The sequence below is a fragment of the Panthera tigris genome, chromosome F3 (genome assembly GCF_018350195.1).
Source record: "Panthera tigris isolate Pti1 chromosome F3, P.tigris_Pti1_mat1.1, whole genome shotgun sequence".
Classification (NCBI taxonomy): domain Eukaryota; kingdom Metazoa; phylum Chordata; class Mammalia; order Carnivora; family Felidae; genus Panthera; species Panthera tigris.
In genome coordinates, this window is record NC_056678.1 from 4,094,579 (window position 1) to 4,111,545 (window position 16,967).

Consider the following 16,967-nt stretch of genomic DNA (forward strand, 5'->3'; position numbering starts at 1 on the left):
TTTTAAAATCACTTTGCATCTGCTTGCCCACATGGATGTTCAGGACGTAAACCCCAGGATCACGCCATCCTTTCTTTTAGGTACTTCTTGACGTCCAGATTAACTAGTGGGACAGCCTTATGGTAATCTTTCTAAATACTTTGATTTCTATGTAATGGTACAGTACAATAGTTAACCAGATTATTTTAATACTTCTTTAATAAGAATAAAAAACAATTTCATAATAAGAAATTCATTCTCAATATAGAAACAAGAAAGGTCATAAAAATGTATGCTGTAGGACGGAGGATAAAAACATGACAAAGTATGTGACAAAACCACAAGACTGTAAAAGAAAACACCAGAAAAATGATCAGTTATAGTCAAACGTAAGGTAATGATTCTAAGGAAGAAAATAACAAACATGGATGTTTATTTATACAGAGAATGAGTCGAGAACACGAAGCCCACAATGTTGGGCCCCAAGGGGGACCTAGGAGTGCCGGTGGAAGTGGGCGCGACGGCCAGGACCACAGCCCCGGAGAAGCAGAATACCGGGCCGTCAATCGTGCTGGAGCAGGTCAGGTCCTGTCTGGAGCACCTGGGGAAGAAGGACCTCCACCACGCCCGCCGCCAGGAGAGCCCTGAGTTCCAGCAGCAGCTTGGGGAGCCCCCAAGCAGCCCCAACCCTGCCTCTCCAGGCTAGGCTCTGGCCTGGGCACTCAGCACCTGGCTTAGCTACCCTCTCAAGGGCTGGCCTCCAGCCTGCCTGGGCCACCCTTCCGGTACTCCCCTTGCTTGCCTGGGCCAGACCCCAGCGCCCGGCATCCCTTCCTTCAATCAGGTGTGGGCCTGCTGCCCTCCCACCTTGCCTGCCTGCCCACTTCCGGGGCACTTCCCACTCCGCTCAGGCCTTGAGTGTCCACCTTAAATGGGTCTCCCACACAAGAAGGAAAAGGAGGAGAAGAAGGAGGAGGGGGAGAAGGAGGAGAAATTAACCGAAATTATGTGACTCTTAAGCCCCAAACAACCTTGGGACAGATAAACTAAGTGAAAGAAAGCATAATTTGTTTAATCTTTCTCCGTTTCACAACGGGCCTCAGCTCAATACGGGTTCCACACATCTGCAGAACCTCTGAGTGCAAAATCCATTACATGAAAGGAAATGATGGGTCAAGAGGCTCATTGTGGGTACAGCCAAGCCGTGGCAGTCACCACCCTCCTCTTTTGCCTCTCTCTCAGACCCAGACATATACAAGGTTTACTTGAAGAAAAAAAAAAACAGAAGCAAATCTCTAAAATAGTATCAACTCAAGGACATCTTCAGGCATCCAGAAACAGATACATTTAGCAATAATTTCTAACAATATTTTCATTTAACGATCAGTAGAAATTTTGCCTACCTCAGGGTGACTGACTTTATGATTCAAGATGCTCCTAGAAATTAATGACTTCTCCATCTGAAGATAAAGGGTGAGCAAAGTCATAACATAGAAAGTTATCTGTACTGGCACGCCTGGGTGGCTCAGTCGGTTGAGCTTTGACTCTTGATTTTGGCTCAGGTCATGACCTCAGAGTCACAAGATCAAGCCCCAAGTCAGGCTCTGTGCTGAGCATGGAGACCACTTAAGATTCTCTCTCTTCTTCTCCCTCTGCCCCGCTTTCCAGCTGTCTCTCTCTCAAAAAAAGTTATCAGTACAACAGACGCATTTTGTTTAGTTTCACAGTTAATGCCACACACAGAGGGCATTTCACTAGGTTCAAATCTAAGTTGTGCTTTCTTGGTTTTAAACACTTCTTTGCCACAAAACATATTGCAACCATACTTTGAAGCCACAACCAACAGAATAAGAACTGCAAAATACTTTTTGGTTCGGACCATAATGACCCCTTTTAAAATAAAAATTATGTTTACTACTATATACCTACTAAATATTTTCAGGGAAGCTGTCTTACTAACTTTTAAACTTAGAGCACTTTGCTACACAGCTAGTAATATCAAGCTAACTATACTTTCATCGTTACATATACACAAACACATAGTTCATTAAAACCTTCCTTTAAGAGGCCTTACCAAATAGCATTCCCTGAATAAAATGCTGACTATTAACAGTAATCAACAGTCATTGAATATTTACGAAGTATCAGGAAGTGTTTCAGGCAGATATTTATATATATATAAAATTTAATCCTCACACAGATCCTACAAGGTAATTCTATAATTAGATCTGTATTATCGAGAAGGAAACAGCAACAGAAAGATTAAATAAATAGGCCAAGGTCGCACAGCTAGTACGTGTCAAAGTCAGGATTCAAACTCAAAGGTCCCGACTCCAGAGCCTATACCCTTAACCACGATAATCATTTTTATATTAATTTTAAAAATCAACTATTCTCAGATACACATTTTGTAAACAACAAATTGCTAGCTTGAAGGAGACAGCAACATAAACAATTTCTTGTATCTTCAAAGGCTTTCCAGTTCAGAAAATAGATTAAGACAAAATAAAACCCACCCATCAGACGGTTCGGTTGCTGTACTCCTCAAACATGATGAATTTGTTTCTTTGAGGTTACACATTAATCTATATAAAGCCCTGTGAGAGATCATCTTCAAGAATCTGACATGTACCCTTGTACACACAGGGTAACTAATACGAGGCAGATCTCACATATTTCCTGAACCAACACCACAGCTGGAGAAGAAGAAATCAAGTACGAGTCTCCAAACTGTTGACAGTGCACCGCTAATGAGCAGAGAAATTCATCACACGTATAGCCATTGTACGCACGTTTGTTCATAACTTACAAGGACGCATACTGGGCTCACATAAGTGTATGTATTCACTCTTACATACATGTAAAAATACACATTAAGAAAGAGTTGCAGACTACCTCTGGCAAAGGCAGACTAGCTCATTTCAGACAAACCCTCCCGCTGGTAACAACTAGGAAAACTGGCAGAAAGTTTCAATTTGGAGGCCAAAAAAGCTGAGCAGAGCTTTTAACAAACTTACAGACCTGGCGGAAAAACTGAACTTCAGGGCTTGCCAAGAAACGGGGAGCCTCAGGCTTTCATGTAAGACCTCAAAGGGCTACTCCCTAGAGGTGAAGGTGAGCCTGTAAAAGAGACTAGCTTCACAGGGACTAAAGCTCAGCAGAAATATCTTCATCTGCCGATCAGTCAGGTAGATCTGCCGGCAACATAAATAAATCCCCCCTGGGAGAAGAAATCCAACGAAGGCTCAGATTACCTCCACAAGTTTTCAACCATAAGGTCCAGTATATAACTCGAAGTAACCAGGCACACAAGAAATCAAGACTGGACAAAAAACTGAGAGAAAAAGCAGTTAAGAGACACAGATTCACGTGAGATCTATATATTGGGAGTTACGTTACAGGAACTTAAAAATAACTCTTGCTAAAATGTTCAAGGACTTAGGGGCATCTGGGTGGCTAGTCGATTGAGTGTCTGACTTCGGCTCAGGCCATGATTTCAAGGCTTGTGACTTCGAGCTCCACATCGGGATCACTGCTGTCAGCGCAGAGCCTGGAGCCTGCTTTAGATCCTCTGTCGCCCCTTTCTCTTTCCTCCCCTGCTTGCGCTCCGTCTCTCAAAAATAAATAATCACTTAAAAAAAAAAGTTCAAGGACTTAGACGGGTAACAGAAATTTCAGAAGAGAACTAGAATTGGTAATAAGCAGCAGAAGCAAACAGTTTACTTTGTTTTTTAATCAAATCATTAGATTTGAATTTTTAAAAATCAACTATTCTAGGGGTGCCTGGGTGGCTTAGTCGTTAAGCATCCGACTTCGGCTCAGGTCATGATCTCACAGTTCATGAGTTCAAGTCCCACGTCAGGTGAGCACGAGCCCCGCTTTGGGTAAGCTCGAGCTTCAGGTGAGCCTCACTTCTCTCTGTCTCTGCCCCCTCGCTCACTTGCACCCCTCCCCCAAAAATCAGATATTCTATTAGATATCAGATCAGATATTCTAGATCTTAAAAATATAGTAACTGAGGGGTGCCTGGGTGGCTCAGTGGGTTAGGCATCTTGATCTTGGCTCAGGTCATGACCTCATGGTTCGTGACATGGAGCCCCGCTATGCTGTCATCGCAGAGCCTGCTTGGGATTCGCTCTGCCCCTCCCCCACTTGAGCTCTCTCCCTCTCAAAATAAATAAATAAACATTTTAAAAAGCCCCACAGTAACTGAAATTATTCCAAGTATGGAACTCAAGGGTATATTTAACCTTTAATATATACTAATTTCTAAAACAGTTTAGAGCGAAAGAAATAAGTGTGTGACAACTTTTGAATTCATTCAAGACTGTCTATGAACTTTTTAATCAAATCTAGAAAATTTTTATTTAAATGAGTTGTTAAGGGGAAAAACAAAAAGAGTAACTTTCCTACACTCTATTTTCTGGTGCTTAAATCCAGTCACTGATACAGACTGGGCCTGGCTAAGCATACTTTACCATCAAGAACAAATCTTTCCCCACAATACCTATTTCTTGCCTTACACTGATTTATGAGTATTTTCTATCTCTGATCATTTTAGAATACTAGACTCAATGAGAACTGATATTCCCAAACTTCGAAGTTATAACTAAATTAACGTGCGTGCAAGATAATAATCAAATACTGTCTTTCACAGAAGCACACTGACTACATACTTGCTATGTATTTGTGGTCCTGGGTAACTGGAGAGCTGATACATTGCCACAAGGCCCAACTGTGTTGTTTGCATTAAATGTCCTTGATGTTTAGTAAATAAATGTTAGCTTTGAGTCCCAATGGTTTATTTTGCAGGTCCTAAGACAAGAAACAGAACTAACACTGAATTCAAGGATAGCCATGGATAACATGGAATTACATTCAAAATATCTGGAGAAAAAAAATTTTTTTTTGCCACATTAACTTCTCACAGATAAATAAATGCTGTGCTGTACTTTGCAGGGAGAAACAGCAAGACAGAAAGAAGCTGGCTAATAGCTATAATAAAACCACTGCTCCAAATCCTCAATCATTAGTGGGAATCATTAAATGTATCAGTAAGGATCCTCTGAAAGATTTTTAATCAGAGGAGTGACATGATCAGGTTTATACATGAGAAAAATCACTTGTGTTGATCTTTTTAATGTTTACTTATTGGGGTGGGAGGGGCAGAGAGAGGGAGAGAGAGAATCCCAAGCAGGCTTCACGCTGTCAGTGAGGAGCCCATCCTCGATCTCACGGATGGTGAGATCATGACCTGAGCCGAAATCTAGAGTCAGACGCTTAACTGACTGAGCCACCCAGGTGCCCCACTTGTGTTGATCTTTAATAATATGAGGTTTCCTTTCTTTTTCCAGGTGAGATATGGGCTGCCGATAGGAAAGGAGAGGGTTAGCTGGAAGGGAGCAGTTATGGAGTTAAGATAACAGAACAGAGCATGGTGCCTGCACCAACGACAGCCCAGACTGGGGGGTGGTATGGCATCCAGGACACAGGCGGGGACACTGCCCTTAAAGAGGAGAAAAGGGGCACGTTTCCCGTTGTCCCAGAAGGATGCGGGAGAGTAACACTGGAGTTGAGTTAGAGACATTTCTAGGCCATAATGCATCTTTCTCAGGAAACAGGAAGTAGGGTATCTGCTCTAGAGGGAAGCACAGAAAAGGTTTAAAACCCCACTGAAGTTCACTCCGAGAAATCCAGTCTCTAGTCTACCTGGTTGTATATGTTGCCTTCAAGTCAATCTCATGGTACACGTATGCCTCAAAATAGCAGCTGAAAGGAGATGCTTTTAACCTAACCTTCTACATGAGTGCAATGTGTCAAGAGAAATGCTGGAATGTTCTCACTGTAATGGAAAGAGGTTTCTTCAGCCTATCTCAACGCAAATTTTCACTGGTGTTCTCATTTTTCTGTCCTGCACAGCTCTGACACTCCTCTTCCTACTTCTTTATGTGAACAAGAAAATGCAGTTTGTAAAATCCTTGCCTCTGGTTTATTTCACTTGAACAAAATGAATTCTTCGAGTCCTGGCCCATATTGTAACTGTTCTCAGTGTAGACCAGCGCCTCATTCAGATTCGTCCTATTTCTCAGCACGGATTTTTCTGACATATATACAAGATTAAATTCTTGTACGACAGTCCACATACTGATTTAATGAATCAAGAAACACGAGTTCTGATATTAGCTCTTTTCTTAGGATTTAAGCTTCCTCTTAAGAGTTCTCCAAACTCTAATGTTTGATGATTTTAGTTATTAGTTCCTGAGTCCTCTGTTAGTTGTCTTTTACTGCTTCAAGTCTAAAACAAATACTACTTTCTGGTTCACTACTACGTGAGCTGTAATCACTTGTTGATCTAGGCAAAAATGATAGCTACAGACAAATTCTTCTGCGACTTACACTGCCTGTCTTTCCTTATCTTGAAAAACAGTGATGCAAGGTTGCCCCTTGAGTGGGAATACGATGCTTCTGCCCCACATCCGGGAGGATGCTAGTTTGAACTGTTTATGTAACACGCTACTAATTCTTTGTTTCTTACCTAGTGCTCGTTGTACCCGAAATCACATCTTTGGCCGGCATTGAAAGCTTAGTACCAGGACCCAAAACAAAGCAAATCCATCTCTATGTGGAGACTGAACCTTGACCCCAGAAGTAGAGTGCTTTAACTGAGCTAACCGATGTTAATGTATCAACCATGATTGTCTACTGTGACTAAGACACACTTCCTAGATACAGTGGGGCAAAGACAGACACAGATGAGAAACTGTCACCTAAGAGCTTACACTCTAAGGTTAGCGCCTAAAATATAAAAAGAACTCATACAACTCAATAGTAAAAACAAACAAACAAACAAACAAACAAAACCAGGTTAGTAAAAAAATAATCTGATTTAAAAATGGGCAAAAGACCTGAATAGGTATTTCTTCAAAAAAGATTTATGAGGGGCTCAGTCAGTTAAGCATCAGACTTCGGCTCCGGTCATGATCTCACAGCTTGTGGGTTCGAGCCCCATGTCGGGCTCTGTGCTGACAGCCCGGAGCCTGGAGCCTGCTTCGGATTCTGTGTCTCCCTCTCTCTCTGCCCCTTCCCCCCTCATGTTCTGTCTCTCTCTCTCAAAAATAAATAAACATTAAAAAAATTTAAAAAAAAAGATTTATGAAAAACCAACAGGCACACGAAAAGATATTTAACATCATTAGTCATTAGGGAATGCAAATCAAAACCATTATATCATCAGTTAGAATGGCCATCACCAAAAAGACAAGAGATAACAAGTGTGGGCGAGGATGTGGAGAAAGAGGGAACTCTTGGTGGGAATGTAAATTGGTGCAGCCACAACGGGAAACAGTATGGAGAATCCTCAAAAAATTAAAAATAGAACAACCATATGATTCAGCAATTCCGTATCTGGGAATGTATCCAGAGGAAATGAAAACACTAACTTGAAAAGATATCTGCACTCCCATGTTCCCAGCAGCATTTTTTATAATAGCCAAAATATGGAAACAACGAAGCATCCATCTACGGGTAAACGGATAAAGACATTGTTATATGCACATGCACGTGCGTGCGCGCACACACACACACACACACACAATGTAATATAATTCAGTCCTACAAAAACAAGGAAATCCTGCCACTTGCAACAACATGGATGAATCTCGAGGAGGTTATGCTAAGTGAAATAAACCAGACACAGAAAGACAGATCCTGTACAATCGCACTTATATTTGGAACCTAAAAACAAAACAAAACAAAACAAAACAAAACAAAACAAAACAAAACAAAACTCATAGTTAAAGAGATCAGATTTGTGACTACCAGAGATAGGGGTGTGGGGCGGGAGAACCGTATGAAGCTGGGAAAAGGCACAAACTTCCAGGTACAAGACAGATAACCCGCAAGGTAGTATACAGAGAGTGACGGTGGCTGCTTGGCCGCCTGGTACATAGGGAAGCTGTGAAGAGAGTAGATCCTAGGAGTTCTCATCATAAGGCAAATATTTTTTCCTTTTTTTGCTTTCTCTTTTTATTGTTCCCATATGAGACAATGCATACCAACTAAACTCACTGTTGTAACCACTGCACAAAATGTGCAAGTTAAACCATTATGCTGAACACCTTCAGATTTGTACAGTGAGGCATGTCAATTATGTTTCAATAAAACTGGGGGTAGAAGGAGTTTATGCTCCCACAGGAAATGGGTACCGACCCTGTCCTAAACTGCCCTCTCCCCTCTGCAGAGAGGAGTGTGACCAATCACAGGCAAGTTCTTTGAGAATTCAGAGGAAGGAAAAAGACTTTTATTTGTAGGGAGGGTGTAATGTGTGGATATTTAAGAATATTCTACTACAGGGGGCCCTGGGTGGCTCAGTAGGTTAAGTGGCTGACTCTTGATTTTGCCTCAGGTCATGATCTCACGGTTCTTGAGTTCAGGTTCAAGCCCAGCATCAGGCTCCTTGCTGATAGCATGGAGCCTGCTTGGGATTCTCTCTCCCTCTCCCTCTCTCAAAATAAATAAACTAAAAAAAAATTATAAAAAGAATATTCTATTACAGAAAATGGTGTAAATAGGGAAGAGAGATGAAACTAAGAGTAGAATCACACAGCTTGACATGCTAGATAGAGGAAAGGTAAATAGAGCACACTTGTGCTAAATACAGACAGGAGGGAATGGAAGCATCAAAGATCACCAAATGTTCATGACATCATAGAGGACAGCACCGAGTATTCATGAAGGTACTGATATTAATGACTTTAATTCAGCCACCCATTAGTGACAGCCACTCAAGACCGACACACCCTTTGCCTGAGAAACACACATGAAATACGTAGCTGCCGCTCACGCTAACAGCACTCGCCGGGCACACTGGTGCCAGCGTTTCTCCCGGAGGGCGAGTATTGGCTCCAGGAACAGCCTGAGGAGCTGTCCTGCTCACCTCCGTTCTGGTCCGCGCCATCAGGCGGGAAGTCTGACACAGCGGAGAGAGGACAGGACGTGTGAACACTGTAACTCAGCTCTCAGGTCTGCACGTGCACCCTAAGTGTGCGGAGGGGGAATTTCAAGAGAAGAAACAAGCATAAGGAAAACACAAAAGTGAGCAAATACAGGATGTGTTCTAAGAACAAACTGCTGGACTTTGGAAAAGGAGGACCGTAGGAAAGCAGGGAGTGATCAGATTGATCAACCGAGGCGGGGCTGTACCTTGATGACAAAGGAATTTAAACCAGTGCTTCCCACACTACCTGCTGTGGAAAGAGCAGCTTTTTTTTTTGTTCTTCCAACAAGCCATGAATCACTTACTAGAAGAAAAGGAGAGGAGGGAAAAGACACTTAAAACACAAACCCAGCGGCGCCTGGGCGGCTCAGTCAGTTAAGTGTCCGACTCTTGGTTTTGGCTCAGGTCGTGATCTCACTGTTTGTGAGTTCAAGTTCAAGCCTTGCTGACAGCATGAACCTGCTTGGGATTCTCTCTCTCTCTCCCTCTCTCTCTCTGCCCCTCTCCTGCTCATGCTCTGTCTCTCAAATTAAATATATAAACTTAAACTTTTTTAGACACAACCCAATATTTAAAATTAATTCAATCCAGGTAAAATTTACCCTGTTGAAAGGCCATGGAAGTTTCTGGACACTCAATTCCTGGAATGCTTTCACTGCAGGCAGGTAACAACTATCTGGTGGACTGTCACCAGACCAAGGGCTGTGATTTGAGCAGCTCTGATTCAGACTTCCTGTGCATGGAACCGAGAAGGCATTAAAGGCTGTTGAACCAGGGGCCGGGGCTGAGAACCGTGCTTTGTGCAGACTCTCCGATGGTGAAACACAGGAGGGACCGGAGGAGGAGACGAGGGATGAGGTGAGCAGAGAGGTCTGCACTCGGGACGGCGGCACTGGAGACAGAAACATGACAGACCACGGAGGCAGAGTTCACAGTGGGGACTCCTGACTGGACGGGGAGGGTAAAAGACAGCAGACTGTGCTGCCAGAGTCTGGGGGCACAGCAGTGCCCTGGAAGAGAGCACAGGAGGAGAAGCCATGTGTTTGGCAGGCACGGCCTCTAGCTGCCTCTCCCGTCACCTCCAGATACAGATCCCTCTTCCCTCAAGGACACGCTACAGTGGGAGAAGGTAGACGAAAGACGAACAGCAACCTTGAAGTTGTGCTTCACGTAAGCTTTTCCATTTTTGTGAAGGCTGTCATTCTTTGTGTGAAGTCAGTAAATCTGATCATTCTCAAGCATAGATATCTAAAAGTTTCACCTTCCAAAAGACAGAGTACTTATAAAATATTAACAATTTTACTCTTGGTGGATATAAAAGTTTACAACTGTCTTTTAAACTTTAACCAAGAAACATATCTACAAATTCCAAAGGTATTAAATGATATTGAGTACCATTAAAATCATGAAAAATAATACACACTGAAAAAATATTCTTGCCTCTGACATTAGCAGATATCTCAGAACACTTTCCTGCAAAACATTTCTCCTTTCTCCCTACAGAATCTGGTTCAGACACACGGAGGAAAATTACATAAGGCAGGCTGTGTGAAGTGTTAAAGAGAATCAGCTAATAGCTAAATAATGTTTCTTTCAACTAACAGAACTAAAGGCCAAATTTATTGAAATCACTTTGTGAAACCTTGTAAGAAATGTAAAACTGTAAAGTGCAATGTCCTCTTGGGTCTAAAACAGAAAAACAGTTCTTGAAAACTGAGAATATTGGCAAAATGTGAAATGCTATTTTATAAGAGCTTTCCCTGGGAAATCCTAGTAAAGGTAAGTTTTTAAGCACTGTTATTTTTTTTCTTTAGTCCTCATATTTCTGCCTTTAGGACTCTTTCCACTGTGCTTTTTTTTTTTTTTTTTCTCCTAAACAGGTTTCTCAGTAATTTACAATTCTACCATAATACAAAAATAGTATTTAAAATCTGTTTCATGATCTGCCCCAACAAAATCTAAAGTGGATTTATTCATGTTATTCACACCATCTCTTGTTTGATAACAAATTTCTATCAAAACAAAATCATGATTCTAGATTATTTCTATTATTCTTTCCCCTACCTTATTTCTCTGTCTTTTCTCTCACCATTATCTTTATTATTCTATTAGCTGATAAAGTTCAGAATTTTCTAACTTCAAAAAGGTTAGAGAAAAACACATTGAAAGATATTAAACTATAATTTACACTTAGGACCCAAAACTTCAATCTTGGTATGAGATGGTATTTATAACTAACTTCTAAAGGGAAAAAATTTAATATTTACTATGGGCTATGAAGGAGAAAGACATTTTGATGAGAAAGGAGAATTCAACAAAACAGAAGAAAAAAAAACATGCTATATATATAGCTGACCCTCAACACGGGTTTGAACTGCATGGGTACACTTATATGTGGATTTTTAATAAATAGAGTTGTGTAAATCTACTTTCTGTTCCTTATGATTTTCTTCATAACATTTTCTTTTCCCTAGCCCACTTAATCGTAAGAATACAGTACATAATACATATCAATATAAAATATGCTAATCAACTATTTAACCTATTGGTAAGGCTTCCCAACAACTGTCGGCTATTAAAGTATATGGGGAGTTAAAAGTTATACTGGGATTTTCCACTGTGCAGGCGTTGGCGCGGAGTTATTTCACATGAAGTACTAATTTGTACCACTTAGCTAAATAACACTAACAGCTAACACTTATTAAGCAATTAGTATGTGTCACACATTGCATTTTATTTTTTTTAATGTTTATTTATTTTTGAGAGAGAGAGAGAGAGAGAAAACGCATGCATGGGGCACAGGGAGGGCCAGAGAGGGAGACAGAGTCTTCAAAGTGGGCTCCACACTGACAGCAGTGAACTCAAGGCGAGACTCAAACTCACGAACCGTGAGATCATCACCTGAGCCGAAGTCTGACACTTAACCACTGAGTCACCCAGGCACCCCAAGCGATGGATTTTATATGCTAAGCACTGTACCTTATATTATTAGCTCATTTGATCCTCCAAATTGCCCAGTGAAGAACAAAATTTTCCCATTTTTCAGATGCAGAAATGGGGACAGAGAAGCTTAAGTAGCCTGATCAAGGTCACAGAGCTACCAGAAGTGACCAAGTCAGGATTCAAATCCAGATTTCAGAGCTCACGCTTTAGATTTCCAAGCCACAGCCTTAATACAGGAAAGGTTGTGCATGGATTATATTGTAGAACATTGCATATTATGGTCAAATTAAAAAGTCATTAAGCAAAGTAGTAAAGAAACTCCTTAATTATTCCACTGGTAAGTGCTAAAATACCTTAACTTTTTTGGCTTTGATTTGTATTTAAGGATAGCCTGAATTGGCCTCTAAGGATAGAATGAAAAGTTAAAAATAATCTTCAACTGTGTCTCTAAATCTTCTGTGCACATTAAATAATCATTTGACAAACTCAACAGATAGCTTTTCCTTTATAAAGTTTCAATTTCCATCCAAAGATCACTTAACTATTAGATGTGGCGTATGTATACAATAGAATATTACTTGGCCATAAAAAAGAATGAAATCTTGCCATTTGTAACAACACAGACAGAACTAGAGTATATTATGCTAAATGAAATCAGTCAGAGAAAGACAAATACCATATGATTTCAGTCATATGTGGAATTTAAGAAACAAAACAAACAAGCAAAGGGGGAAAAAAGAGAGCAGGGCAAACCAAGGAATCGACTCTTAGAGAACAAACTGCTGGTCCCCAGAGGGGAAGTGGGTGAGGGGATGGGTGAAACAGGTCATGGGAATTAAGGAGCACCCTTGAGATGAACACTGGGTGATGTATGGAATTGTTGCATCACCGTATCATACACCTGAAACAAACACTGTGTTTACTAACTGGAATTCCAATAAAAACTTTAAAGAAATCACTCAACTATTAAGATTCTAGAAAATCAGGGGCACCTGGCTGGCTCAGTTGGTGGAGCATGCGACTCTTGATCTCAGAGTTGTAGGTTTGAGCCCCACATTTGGTGTAGAGATTACTTAATAAAATCTTTAAAAAAATTAATCTAAAAAATTAATTAAAGAACTCATTAACAATAATTATTAAAGAGCTATCTTTGTATGTGACCTTCAATAATTTTAAATAAAGCCACACTTATAATTAACATAGAGCAAAAAAAAAAAAAAACCCTCCATAATAATGGAGACTAGAATAAATCCTGGGATCTTAGTTTAAGGGATCACTTGAACTCATGGTTTTCAAGATAGATATAGAAATAAATATATGCAGACACAAACATATATTTCCTAGCTTCGTGCACTGAAAAATTCTAGAAGTAATGACCCAGTACCAATGAACACACCTAGCACCCAGATCTTAATTTCTAAAGACTGTCCTCCACTAAAAGGAACCATTAATCTTTTGAAGAATGATTGGTCCCAAGACTGGGAGGAAAGGAAGGTACAAGATGAACTTGGAATGCTTTGTGGTGCCAGAAAGTGAAGAAATCCAGAAAGATGGGGAACTGTTAAAAGGATGATGGAAACAGCCTGAAGGGGCTCCCAAGGGCAAAATGTAATAGATTACAATCCACTGATAAGGTAGGAATCCATGGGCTTATAGGTAATATAAACAGATAAATAGGTAAGAAGAGACAATCCTTTCTTCAATAGAATACCAACTAATAAATGTTCAAAGGATGATGGTTACTAAAAAATACCTTCTTTGCAACCATCATAGTAATAACTAATTCAGGCAAGAATCATTAATGGATGTCGAAACAACTGGGTATAAGATTCATCTGACAAACTCCACCTTGAACAAATGATTAAAGTTAAGATCATCAAAAATGGGACAAACTGATACGTGCCTCCTGATTGTGATTCATGAAAAAGGACATAATTCCACTTCTCTGTCATTCTTGAAAAGATGCATAGCCTAAATCCAATCATTTGGGGACATTCTTCAAAATAACTGCTGTCCTCAAAACTGTCAAGATCAACAAAGAAGAAAGACAGGGAAACATTCCAAATTAAAAGAGGCTAAGAAAACACAGTAACTGAATGCAGTGTGATGTGTTGGATCTTGGGCTGGGGAAAAAAACCACGAAGGGTATTATCAAGGCAACTGTCGGGTGCCTGGGTGGCTCAGTCGGTGAAGGTCAAGCGTCCGACTTCGGCTCAGGTCATGATCTCATGGTTCATGGGTTTGAGGCCCGTGTCAGAATCTGTGCTTACAGCTTGGAGCCCGGAGCCTGCTTTCTGATTCTGTGTCTCCCTCTCTCTCTGCTCTTCTGTCACTCAAACTTTGCCCCTCTCTCTGTCACAAAAATAAACATTAAAAAATTGAGGGGGGGGGGGCACCTGAGTGGCCCAGTCAGTTGAGCGTTCGACTTCAGCTCAGGTCACGATCTCACAGTCTGTGAGTTTGAGCCCCATGTCGGGCTCTGTGCTGACAGCTCAGAGCCTGGAACCTGCTTCGGATTCTGTGTCTCCCTTTCCCTCTGCCTCCTTCCCTGCTCACGCTCTGTCTCTCTCAAAAAACAAACGTTTTAAAAAATATTTTTTTATTAAGAAAAATTTTAAAAAACTGTCAAAATTTACATATGGATTACAAAACAGGTAACAGTCTTACATCAACATTACATTTCCAGACTTTGATAACTGCACTGTCGTTATATAAGAGAATGTCCTGATTCTTAGAAAATTCACCTTCCGATATATTTAGAAGTAAAAGATATGCCTGCAATGTACTGTGAGATGGTTCAGAAAAAAGTCTGTGTGTATGTGTGTAAATGTGTAACACAAACATATGTACATACATATACACGTGCACACAGAGAACAGAACACGATGATAAAGCCAAGGGGCAAGCTTGAAATCATCAGGGAATCTGTGTAAAGGAAAGGGGGATTCTTTATGCTATTTTTGCAACCTCTCTATAAGCCTGAAACCATCTTAAAAAGTTACCCTCCAGGGGTTCCTGGGTGGCTCGGTTGGTTGAATGTCTGACTCTTGATTTTCAGCTTAGGTCATGATCTCATGGTTCGTGGGTTTGAGCCCCACTCTCAGCACGGAGCCTGCTTGGGTTCTCTCTGCCCCTCTCCCATGCACATTCTCTCTCTTTCTCTCTCTCCACACCCCCAAAATAAATAGTTTTAAAAAGAGTTACCCCTCAAAACCTCTTTAATTTTTTTTTTTCTGGCTACCTTTAAAAAAGGATTCTTTTATTTTTCACGTATTTTATTTTACATCAATTAGGACAAAGTCTAATTCATCATCTTCAGTATTAAGAATCCATTTTGAAGTACATCCTATATCTTCTCCTAAAGTTTATAGGAATAAGCTATGTTTTCCAAGAATATTCAATTTGTTGTTAATTGGTAGCAGTATTTCAGAATAAATTATTTCTCAAGTACATACCCTGAACATAGCTATAGCTAAGTAACTCTATCTAATTTTAAGGAATTTTTATCTTCCCACACAACTCCTTTGTAAGTATATTCCACTCAGAAAGTTCTATTTCCAGTAAAAACTTCAGAAAAGTATTAACACAGTACAACCACTCTCATTATATAAAATCTTCCTTGAATTATTTCCATATAAAAAAAATCTTCACAGGGTCTGACAGAAATTTGGCAAAAGAAATTGAGTTTTAAAAAAGCGTGTGGGGATTTGGTTGGGGAGGTGTCATTAGAAAAAAAGGCACAGACATAGATGATGTACAAGGAAAACTGGGTGGTACGGGGGGAGCTTTCTACCCTGTGATTTGCAGCTTGATGTCGCCTTCCTGTGAACGAGTTTACAGCTACAAGGGAGAACATTTAAACCACATACTTTACAAGGCCCCAGGATCCGTTCTCCGAGAAACCGTGATGGGGAATACAATATGGAGTCCCTGATGAAGATCTAGCCAATGTGGTTGTTACCTTATCTGTGGACGGAACCGGTTGAGGAATGAAAGCATAGAATCACAGGGGCCAAACAGGACAGAAATAGCACCTGAAGGCAAATTACTCAGGGAAACACTGGGGTGTGAATGGGCGTTTTGAACTAAAAATTTTTTCTAAATGTTTATTCATTTATCTATTTATTTATTTTGGGTGGGTGGAGAGAGAGAGGGAGAGAGAGAGAGAGGATCCGAAGCGGACCCCGTGCTGACAGCAGAGAGCCTGATGCAGGGCTCTAACTCATGAACTGAATTCATGAACAGTGAGATCATGACCTGAGCCATAGTCGGATGCTCAACCGATTGAGCCATACAGGTGCCCCGAACCAAAAATAGTTTCAATGCTATGAAGATATCTTCAGAAAGACACCAATTAAACCTATATATAATATACTCAATTTTTAGAAAATAGTAATTCAATTAGGAACAGTAAAAGAGGGACTGAAAAAAACCCAGCTCCTTTTGGTATGGAGTCAATCAAATATTGAAAGGTCTATTCCATGCAAAGTATCGTAACAGTTAATAGAATCCATTTGGAAAGAGAAATATGTTTGAAAATTGGGCTTTGGGTCCTCTTGAATTAGTCTTTGCAAGTCAGAGAACAACTTGTTCCTAACTTTTTGTCCTTTAAACTACGGTATGTGTAAAAAAAAAAAAAAAAAAAAAAAGAAGGCATGCTGGTAAATGGCAAAATAATGTCCTGCTGATTGTGATAAAATGTTAAGGGATTAGTTTTAGTTTGCTCAGAAACAGACTTCAATATTTTTATGCATTCATTTATTTTCTGATGAACATACTTTAAATTCTGCAAAAGGCTTCATTTTTTACATGTCAAGAATGAAATCCACATTCAGGCCTCAAAAGGTAAGCAGCTTTTATTATTTTTTAATATTTATTTTTGAGAGAGAGAGAGAGAGAGACAGAGTGCAAGCAGGGAAGGGGCAGAGAGAGAGAGGGAGACACAGAATCTGAAGCAGCCTCCAAGCTCTGAGTTGTCAGCACAGAGCCGGACGTGGGGCTCGAACCCACAAACCGCAAGATCATGACCTGAGCTGAAGTTGGACGCTTA

General features: G+C 40.5%; 1 protein-coding gene across 3 annotated transcripts in view; it reads right to left on the bottom strand.

The window, feature by feature from the left end:
• The window catches only part of CNST (consortin, connexin sorting protein), a 113,427-nt gene that overhangs the window by 79,540 nt on the left and 16,920 nt on the right, over window positions 1-16,967 (bottom strand). Inside the window, exon 1 of one of the 3 annotated variants that reach the window (XM_042975357.1) lies at window positions 13,821-13,936. The exons of the other annotated variants lie outside the window; for them this stretch is intronic. The gene's annotated coding sequence lies outside the window, so the exon portion shown is untranslated. Of the gene's footprint in view, window positions 1-13,820; window positions 13,937-16,967 lie in introns of those variants that run through there. 3 annotated transcript variants of the gene reach the window in all.